Below are 11,290 nucleotides of genomic sequence, written 5' to 3'. Positions count from 1 at the left end.
AGAAGATTGAGACTTGGACTTTAGTTCCCTAGCCTAAAAATAAAAATGTCATTGGAACTAAATGGGTTTTTAGGAATAAACTGAATGAGGATGGTAAAGTTGTAAGAAATAAAGGTAGATTGGTTTGTAAAGGATATTCTCAAATGGAAGGAATTGTTTATGGTGATACATTTGCTCCTATATCTAGAATTGAAGCTGTTAGATTATTTCTTGCCTATGCAGCATATGAGAACTATAAGGTTTATCAAATGGATGTTAAATGTGCATTTTTGAATGGTGAACTTGAAGAAGAAGTATACATTCAGAAACTTGATGGATTTTCACTGACAGATGATAAAGATATGGTTTGCAAATTGAACAAAGCTTTATGTGGATTGAAACAGGCTCTTAGAGCTTGGTATGCAAGGTTGGATAAATATCTTTTGAAGCTTGGTTTTACTAAACACAGTGTTGATAGTAATTTATATTATAAAATCATTGATAATGATATTCTAATTATTGAAGTATTTATTGATGATATCTGTATACACATAAAAATTGGCTATGAGCAATTAAATAAATATTTTATATTTATTTAATAATTATTCTTCTATTAAATAGTTAATTTGAAAAGATTAATTTATTTAATTCATTTTCATGTCTTTCTATTAATTAATATTTTATTAATTAATTCATCTATCATGTTCTTTTAAATAATTAAATATCTAATATTTAATAGTTATTCTCCTATCCTATAGTCTCAAATATTAAATAATTCTTAATTATTTAATCCCTTTTCCAACTCACCCTCCATCTCCACTTCATCTTCCCTTTGCCAACTCATCAAACATGTGGCTAAAGAAATTAATATTTATTAAATATTAATTCATCATTTATCTTCAACTTCCAAACTTAATGAAAATTGTGTATGTACACATATTTCATAACCATATTCTATATTCTCTCCAACATCGCTACATCTTAGGAAGGACTTGAGTCCACTTGTCCTCTCATGCCTAAATTTCCTCTAACCATCCCTAGATTCTCTCAGTCAGCAACTCAGTCAAGGTGAGATGAGTGACACTTGTCTTCTCCTCCCCCCTTTCTCTCAACCTTCATCTTTGCTCATAGCCATCCAAATCTATAGATTTGATCAGAACCGTTGATCTAAGCCACATCATCTAATCCTCTCAAAGTCTATAAAATCAAGAGCTTTAGTTGAGAGAGAGTTAGACTTCAAGTGCATTTTGCAAGCTAATCTTTTGCATCTATGAGTTTTTGAAGCAAATAGCAAATATCATATATCATTTTAGCATAATCATGTAGTATTTGCATATCATAGTATCAGTTAACTACAAGTTATCAGTCCATTCTTCATATGCCATCTTGGAAGCCAACAATGCATTGTCTGAGAGCACACCATCTGCAACTTGGAATAGTGGAGTTAGGACACAATGAGACATGAGCCATTAAGGTAAAAATAGCATTTTTATTTCATATGTACTTCATGTAGTTTCATTGGTTGAATTTGGATTTCTTATATGCATTTCCATTTGTATTTTGTGAAACTAACTTGTTATAGGTAACATTCTAAGGATGAAATTCAAGCTCACACATTTTGGCACCCACCGTGGGGCTCATAGACCTCGCATATACCTTTAAAAATCTTGCAAAAGTAAAATTAATGCATTTGTAATGTAGATTCACACATGTGTGAATTCTGATAATGCTTTTGTTCAATAGGTTAGTGCATATGTCATGTAGGTTAGTGCTTTTGTCTGAAAAACTATGCATTTGCATCATAGGTTAGTGCATATTTCATGTACGTTAGCGCTACTATCTCAAATTCTGCACATTTGCATTACAGGTTCGCGTATTTGTGTCTTAGGTTAGTGCATATGTCAAAGAAATCATGCTTTTGTATCCACAAAGTAGTTCTTTTGTAGTCTAGATTAACGCTTTTGATCTGCAGGTTAGCGCTTTTGAACAGAAAGATAGCGCATATGTTAGGTTAGCACTTCTTTTTATAAAATTGACAAAATTTTCTTGCAGGTCCGAATGTCCAAGAAATCAGATTTTTTAGATTACTAACATGCATGTGCAGGATGGCATTTAAGGCAAAATTTATGCATTTCCTCATCTAGTTAATTAAAAGTCTTCATTTGAGAAGTAATATATCATATCTTGTTCATCTAGTTTAACTAAGAGGATGAATTGACAACATGCAACTTGCATTTTTGGTATTTTCTCTAAAATAGTTGCACATAGACTTTTAAAAGGGCTAAAATAAACACCATGTTTGTTGGAGCAACATCTCCAAATAAGAATTAGCCAACAATTGCTTTGAAAAGGTTAAAAAGAACACTTATATTCTGTGTCTCAAAAGTGGTAGGTATATGCTCTCCTTTTAATTAGGTGACCAAAAAACCAAACCCACTCTTTTACGCTTTCTTTGCTTTCAAGCAATTAAATCCTTTAGAGGGCCTACCTTCCCGAGCTACCTTGAGGGGGCCAATGAGAGGGGAATGATCTAAAGTGGAAATGGGCTAATACCGAGTCCTTCCAATCCACTATAAATAAATCGTGTTTGTGACAAAAGTCTCAAACAACATGTGCTGATAAGTTCATACCGACACTATGTTTCCCCATAAACCCTATGGAGCATAACCTCTATAGGATAGGAACCTTTTGTATTTATAGAGGTGAAAGTGCTGCATGTATGGCCAGATGATCGGAAGCCTTTACTAAAAACTACTTATACTAGTTGCCAAAATCCTTCTAGTTGTTGGCGCAAGAAGTTGGACCTCTGAAGTGGCTCACATACATACGGTTCCTAGTAGAGATATGTTAGGTCCAATATGGAAAGCTAATGTACTGAGAGGGGAGGGGTGAATTAGTACTTCAAAAATTTTCTTCAATAGAAACTTTACTCTTAAGCATAAACTGAATATTGCTGAAACATAATATAAAGTTAAAACATATAAATAACATTCATACATGTTTCACTCCATAACACATATATTTTGGTTACGCAGAAACTCTTTGTTAGAGAGAAAAAATGCGGTGGGGATGGCACCCACAACTTCACTGCTACAATAATAAAGGTTGCTCAGTTAGAGTTACATGTTTAGCTATTTCTGATAGCTTACCCTGTTAGGAGTATCAAGATCTTTAGATCTACCTTGCTAAAGGATTTTACAACACTTATACTAAATGTTGTACCTGGTTAAAGGCTTTATAATTTATAGACTTTTTTAGAGTCTTTTACCCTGTTAAAGGTTTCTCTTACAACTCAAAATAATACAATCAAAATCTTTACAAAATATCTGCAACTTCACATCTGAAATGTTATAGCAGATTCTATGTGCTGAATTATGAAATTACCTTGCTCATAGCATACCTCGGTAATTGATAAATCAACTCGGCAAACCCTTATGTTTACTTTGTTCCTTAACTGTTCTCTGAAATCTTTCTTGGTGACCTTTGAATATCTCTGTCAGTCGTAATAGTCACAACAAATTGTGCTTTCTCATGATTTTACCTTTCAGCTTATCTATCACACATGTCTTGCTTCATACTTTATGACCCTCATTTCATGTTGTATAAATAGATCTCTTATGATGGTGATCTATTCATGCTTCGATCTTACAAACATGATTCATCGAATGAATAACCATAGAAATTATTTCATTGGATAGATGTCCTCAAAATCATACAAAATCTTAAGGTGCAATTTCCTATGTGATAACGGATCCTTGTTCCTCGATCTTGTAACACATTTCCACATATGTGTCCAGGTTCAATGAATCTAGTAACACATTTCACTCGGTTCATATTAACTCGGTATACCATCTTTGCTACTCGATAGACATAGAGCATTACTCGGTAGATAGCTCGGTGTATACTAAACTTTGTGACTTTTTTCTTGTATAACCGACTGCTGTAGTGCTTACCGACTAAGTATTTTAGTAGTATTAACTAACTAGAGTATATAGGATGACTTTGGACATAAAACTAATGACAACTTAGTAAATAGTAACAATCTCCCCTTTTGACATTAGTTTGGTATGTTTGACAAAACTCTTTTCAAAGTCATAACTCAAAAATCTATATACTTACAAAATTTGACTAAAACTGACAGTATATACAATTGTCAATAAATAGTATACTCAGATATACTCCCCTTATAAATATATTGTACCTAACTTTGATTTTGCATGTAGCTTTACTATTTTGTATTCATTGCTCGGTGTTCACTGCTCCCCTTGTCAAAATTACCTATACATCTGGATACTCTAATCTGCTTGGCATACTTCCTCTTGTATACACTATACTCCCCCTTTTTGACAAACATCAAAACTAGTTACCATTTGGTGGAGGCAACTGATCAAAAATAGATTTGTACTTAGTTCAAGCATCGGTGAGAGCATTGGTAAGGGCACTCTTCACATTTTCCACTAGGGAATTTTGAGCTATAATATCAGCTAACAGTGAAATCAGACCATCTAAAGTGCTTCCCTCTTGTTGAGTGGATAAATAGGTAGCTCAGTTAATCTTCTCTTAGACGGAGGACAAGTGTGGAATGAATAAGGTTTGAAGAGTCATGACATCCATTCTTATTTTGTGCTCTTCATTTCGAAGTTCCAACTATTGAGCCATGAGAGATTGTAACTTGGTATAGAAATTCTAAATAGAATTGGGCTCGGTGGTCAATTTATTTGAGAGATCGCTGATCTCTTTTTCAATAACTTCGGTTTTATTCTTGATATATTTAATGAATAAAGAAAATATACAGAGCTTTTGAAATAAATAAAGAATATGTTTGAGTTGAGGGGACAACTCAGCAATGAGTCTGGCTAGCTTAACTTTACTGATAGCAATGGCTTTCTATACCTCTTCAATCATTTTGGTAGTGAGCTCTTTGTCCTTCAATTTGCTAAGGTATTCTTATGCATCTACTCATGATGCTTCTATTTTAGTGAGGAGTTCATCCAGTTGAATATGGATGGCTGCTCTTTTGTCATGGTAGCTTCAGGTAGCATTTTTGTTAATAATTCTTTAACCTTCTCAAGTACTCTATTTTTCTTCTGTATAGCCATTTGTCTCTCTTGTTCTGCTTTGGATTTGCATATTTCCCCGAATTCAATGAGTGCTTGCCCTTTCAGTTTTGAAATGTCTACATTTGGCAACACAATCGGCTTTGATAGATCTAGCTTGAAACTATGCTTCTTCATTTTCTTCTCTTTAGATGATGAGGCTTTCATTGGTTGAACCAGTACAATGGCTTGGGAGGTTTTTTCACCCTCAGTAGGTTGCTCGGTAGAGGCAACACTTTTGTCAGTTTCTTTAGCCTCGGATGTAGCCTTCGGTGATTCCTTGCTTGGGGTCTTGGTGGCAATAGTTTCAGTGCTTGTTGGGGCTTGAGAAGTCTGTTCCCCAATGGTCTAAGAAGTAGCTTCTCCTTTGGTAGACTATTGACCCTCTTTACCTTGTTCAATGTCCTGAGGTGTCTCGGTTGAAACATGCTGAGTTATCGGAGGATAGGACTTGACTTGTTCCAAAATTGATTCACTTGATACCAGTTTGGCATAGGCATTCCCTTCTATCATCTCTTGTTCCTGTACCTTAGTGTCCATGATATCCTCATCAAGTTGTATAGTACCAACAGGACCTTGCTTGATGATATCAACTATTTCAACTTCACCTTTCTCATCAGCACTCTTGATTCGAAAAATTTCTTGCCATTTTTTTTTGTCTCTTTCTCTACTTCAAGATAAAGGCCATTCATCAATTTCAAGGCTCTTTGCTTGACTAGGAAGTTTATCTGGTAGTTTTTCAGATGTTCACTTATCTCATCTACCGACATGTCTGGAAAGAGATGTACCAGACTTCTTTCTCCCATCTGCTTTTCTGAGTCCATAGCATATTTTCACCTGTTATCAATGTGTAAGTACAACGCTTTTGGAATAGAATTAGTTACTTCCAATGGGACTAATCAGAATTTAAGAAGTGTGCAAATTACAACTTCTTCAATTTGCCTCTTTTCTGCATCAGTTCTGGATTCATATTTTACATATCTGAATGCTCCAAATCCACCATATTGTTTCAGATTTGCACAAAAATTATCAACACTATGTACATATTTCTTTGTGCTCTTAACAATCTGAAATTTACTTACATTTTCAGATTCGGTGTCACTTGACTCTTTATTCAAAATGAGTCTTCGAGTAGACTTCTTATAAGTTTTTGTTACCTTAGGCATTGAAACATTTTTCTGCTTCTTACTCAATGACACTGCAAATGATCTAGTATTGGGGCGCTTCACTAGAGGAGTAGGTGATACCTGTGATGTATCCTGTTTCTTCTTTTTCAAAATTTTGCCTTTTGGCAACTCGGTGCTCAATGTAATTGCTGCTTCTTGGGCTTCAGATTCCTCCTCAGTGATGACTTGATCACTCTTGATAGGAGTGGAGGAAGAACCTTCTCCAAATTTCTCTATTAATACTTTGGTCATTTTGGTTGCTTTCCTTGTAGCCTTAGGAACTACAATGCTCATCTTCACTTTTTCTTTGACCTCTTCATAGGTACCATACCTGATCTCAGTAGCATGCCTTGGAAGTACAAGAAAGGCATCTATCTGCTGCTACATAATGTCAGAATCAATCTCATAATCCATAGGCGACAAGGATTGAGTTCTTGGTTCTACTGCATTGACATAACAATAGTCGGTGTCCACTTCAAAACATATATTATCCTTGTATTTCTCCACTAACTGGGGTGGTATTCTATGCCTGTTATGCATCTTTTCCTGAAATTTGCTAAAGTAATCATCCATTATCTCATTGAATTTATCACCTGGCTGATTGATGAAGTCATTTATTTGATGGGTGATTGGTCGGTGTAGCTCCCAAACTATGTTATTGACTGATGGAAAGAATTTCTGAAAATAGAAAAACATGCATACTAAGAGTGACCCAAACTTTAGTGTGTTTTCCGAGTTGTTCTTCTTCGGCTTCCTTATGGTGTTGAGATTTTCAAAAAGATTTTTCAACAACACTTCACATAGGTCAATCTTCATACCCTTTTTCACAATTTTGTATGCTAAATCAACAGCTGCACATGGTACACTATTTTCCCTTGCCGACTAAAAGAAACAATAACCTATGACTCTAATTGCAAACTTCAGCTTTGCATTTGTAACATTATTCAATTTTAGACCTCTACAATCATATTCAACTCTGGTTAAAGTGATCAATTCTTTCTGTGAAATCATTTTCTGAGCTCAGGCATGGTCGAATATAAGGTATCCAGTGATTAAGTGGATGATTTCCTTGGTGATTTTGAATGGTTTCTCCTCTAACCACATAAAGTCATCATGAACTCTGCTCCAAACAAATTTAACCCATTGGGGTTTCAAGATGCGCGGGTAGGTTAGGGTTTCGGTCAATCCCTTGACTTTGATATGCTCATATTTGCTATCCAGATTTCCATCGGTGCATAATTCATCATACCTATCCTTGATCTCAATATGACCTAGTTCCTCAACATGACACTTAGTGTAGAATCTGACATCCTCAACCAATAGAATGTTGGTATTTTGGTATGGTTTTGTCATTGATGTCAACACCTACAAAAACACTAGCACTTTGGAGATCCAGCAACATTCACTGGTAAGCAAGTAATTATAGCACAGTTACTGGTATATGGGTCAACGGTAGGATATAATGTTCACCGGCACTTGGAATGATATGGAAGACACTTGGTAATGTCAAAGACATCATGTGGGCACTTTGTTTTGAAGAATTTATCATTGGTATATTCATATTTGTATATTTGCTTTTACCGACAAATAGGTCCAGGGTTATCTAGGGTTACACCGGCAGGTTTATCTTTTCTAGATCAGCATGGCACACTATGGAGATGATTTATTATTGTTGTAAATGCATTAAGCCAACATGTTCAATCAGTTATTGCATCATATATTATATTGTATATAAAATTTTTTTATTGTAATATCTTGTAGAGCCGACCTACTAAAATTGGTCTTAGGTTATGGTATAAATGTAAGATCTTATTTGTAAGATCGAATGTGGAATGCGAAAAAGGATTGTGTGAAGGTATATGCTGTTGGAAATATGGATGGAGTAACTGAGAGGGGAGGGGTGAATCAGTTACCACAAAAATAAATCCACAAGTCCCTTAGATGTCTTAAATATAAACTGCTGAAACTCGGTAAATTAACTTATCATTGTTCATTAAGCATTAACATGCATAAAACAAATAACATGAACACAAGTAACACCAGATATAACGTGGAAACCCAATTTTGGGAAAACCACCAATGTAACTAGTTACTGATTTTCACTCTTCTGAAGTGAGCCCTGTTAGGAGCCAACCCTGTTAAAGGTTACAAAACACACTGTTAGGTGTGACCCTGTTAGAGGATTTAATCACCTTGCTAGGAGTGGCCTTGTGAAAGGTCTTAAGAACAATTCAACCGAATTGTCACCTTGTCAGAGGATTTACAAAAATGGTTGTTAGACCAACTCTGTTAAGAGATTTTGGTATCACTGCTACAATGGTTAGAAAGCAACAATGAAGTGATCTGAATTAAATACAACTTATCTTGCTGATATAGATCTCTGTTCTGCGCCAATAGATCCTTACTGATCACATATATCTTTTCTGTACCTCAAGGATATCACTGATCCTTCATCAGAATTCGCACATTTCTGCTCCTTCACATTTCCATACTTCTCACACTTCACCACACTTCGAAATCGCAACTTGATCTCTCATATATACCATTCAGGTTACCAAGTCGGCCCAATTACAAGTTGCAATAAATATTACATAGGTCGGCTACATATACAAGTTTCAATAAATATTGCTTCGGTCGGCTGCATAAATATTTCACTGATGCTCGGTGAACACTGTTGATTCTTCGGTAACCGACTGAACTCGGTAAGTACTGCGAACTCGGTAAAGACTGACTTTCCTTCACATATTCTTCGAAGACCGACTGAACTCGGTAAAGACTGTGAACTCGGTATAGCATTCTGGAGTGCTAGGTAGACTTTATAACTTGCTTCTCTTACCGTCTGAACTCGGTAGACTCTGTCTAACTGCCTTGCCGAACATTCTGAGCTCGGTAGACTCTGTCTAACTGCCTTGCCGAACATTCTGAGCTCGGTAGACTGATATGACATTTGTGTAACATCAAAGACAATACACAATTAAACAATTGTATCCAACAATCTCCCTCTTTGGCATTGATGGCAACACAACATGTCATAGCAGAATGAAATTTGAAAACATGTCTTTTCTTTTATGACAGCAACATGCCAACATATCTTTCCCTTTGGATAGAGAACACTCCTTCTTTCAATAATCTCCCTCTATGAAGTAACTTCATCTTTGGATGGTAAAACTCTCCCTCTTTATCAAACAACTCTCCCTCTTTATCTTAATGAACTTTCTTTCAAATTTTAGTAGGATATGACAGTAAAACTCTCCCTCTTTGACAACACATGCCAAAGATAATAAGACTTCATCTGAGTTATAATGTACCTTTTGTACTGATTCATATGCAATATTTTCCTGATTAAACTGCATCAACTAGTAGATTTTTCACTTAGGATGAGTTGATGCATCACTAAAACTTTTCTTTAGTGAATTTCAGATAGGGGAGTGACCCCTAACTTACCTCTTAGATACAAGAATGCATCCTTAGCCAATGGTTTTGTGAATATGTTAGCAATTTGTTCCTTTGTGTGAATATATTCCAATCTGATCTCCTTGTCCTGCACCAATTCTCAGACAAAATAATATTTTATTGCAATGTGCTTGGTTTTGGGATGCATCACTGGATTCTTGGACATGTCAATTGCACTTGTATTATCACAGAACATAACAATTGGTTCTTTGGTTTCTATTTTCATGCCTGCCAATAGCTGTTTAAACCAAACAACATTTGAACAATTTACTGCTGCAGCAACATATTCTGCCTCTGCTGTAGATTGGGATATACAGTTCTGCTTTTTGCTTGTCCAGGAAACCAATCTCTTTCCTAGAAAGAATGCTCCTCCACTTGTACTTTTTCTGTCATCAATGTTTCCTGCCCAATCAGCATCAGTAAATACTTTCAAATCAAAATTTCCTCCAAATTTGTACAATAATCCATACTCTTCAGTTCCTTTCAAATATCTCATTAATCTTTTGATTGCCGTCATGTGACTTTCTCTTGGTTTTGCTGAGAATCTTGCAACAATACCAACTGCAAGAGCAATATCTGGCCTAGTATGAACAACATACTACAGCTTTCCAATCATAGATCTATACAGTGTTTGATCTACTTCTTGTGATTCATCTTCCTTGGTAAGCTTCAATCCAGTACACATAGGAGTTCCAACTGGTTTACAATCTTCCATACCGAACTTTTTCAGTATCTCTTTGATGTATTTTGATTGTGTAATGTAGATACCATTTTTGTTCTATTGAATTTGAAGACCAACAAAGAATTTGATCTCACCAAACATAGACATTTCAAATTCCTTATTCATTTGTACTGAAAATTCTTTGCAAAGATCATCATTTCCTGTGAAAATAGTATCATCTACAAATATTTCTGCTAAGACAATTTTGTTATCTGATCCTTCCTTGATATACAAGCTGCTGTTATCATTAGTTCTTTGAAATCCAATCTGAATAAGATAGTTATGCAATCTTTCATACCATGCTCTAGGGGCTTGTTTCAGACCATACAATGCTTTATGTAATTTGTAGACCATGTCCTTCTTTTGTGGATCAACAAAACCTTCAGGTTGTTCAATATAAACCTCTTCATCCAATATACCATTAAGAAATGCAGATTTAACATCCATCTGATAAACTTTGAATCCTTTGTAGGCGGCATAAGCAAGTAAGGTTCTGACTCCTTCCAATCTTGCAACAGGAGCAAAAATTTCTCCATAGTCTATTCCTTCTTGTTGAGCATATCCTTTGCATACTAGTCTTTCTTTGTTTCTTGAAACTTTGCCATCTTCATTCAGTTTATTTCTGAATACCCACTTAGTTCCAATCACATTTTTATCCTTAGGTCTGGGTACAAGAGTCCATGTCTTGTTTTTCTCTATCTGTTCTATCTCTTCTTTCATAGCCTCTGTCCAACTATCATTTCCCAATGCATCTTTGACATTTCTAGGTTCAAAATCAGCAAGTAAACAAGTGCTTTTCAACTTACCTCTTGTCATGGTTCCTTCAGATTTGTCTCCAATGATCTGATCTGCTGAGTGATGTCGTCTGACATACT

The sequence above is a fragment of the Cryptomeria japonica genome, chromosome 7 (genome assembly GCF_030272615.1).
Source record: "Cryptomeria japonica chromosome 7, Sugi_1.0, whole genome shotgun sequence".
Taxonomy (NCBI): domain Eukaryota; kingdom Viridiplantae; phylum Streptophyta; class Pinopsida; order Cupressales; family Cupressaceae; genus Cryptomeria; species Cryptomeria japonica.
This window is presented reverse-complemented; position numbering follows the sequence as displayed.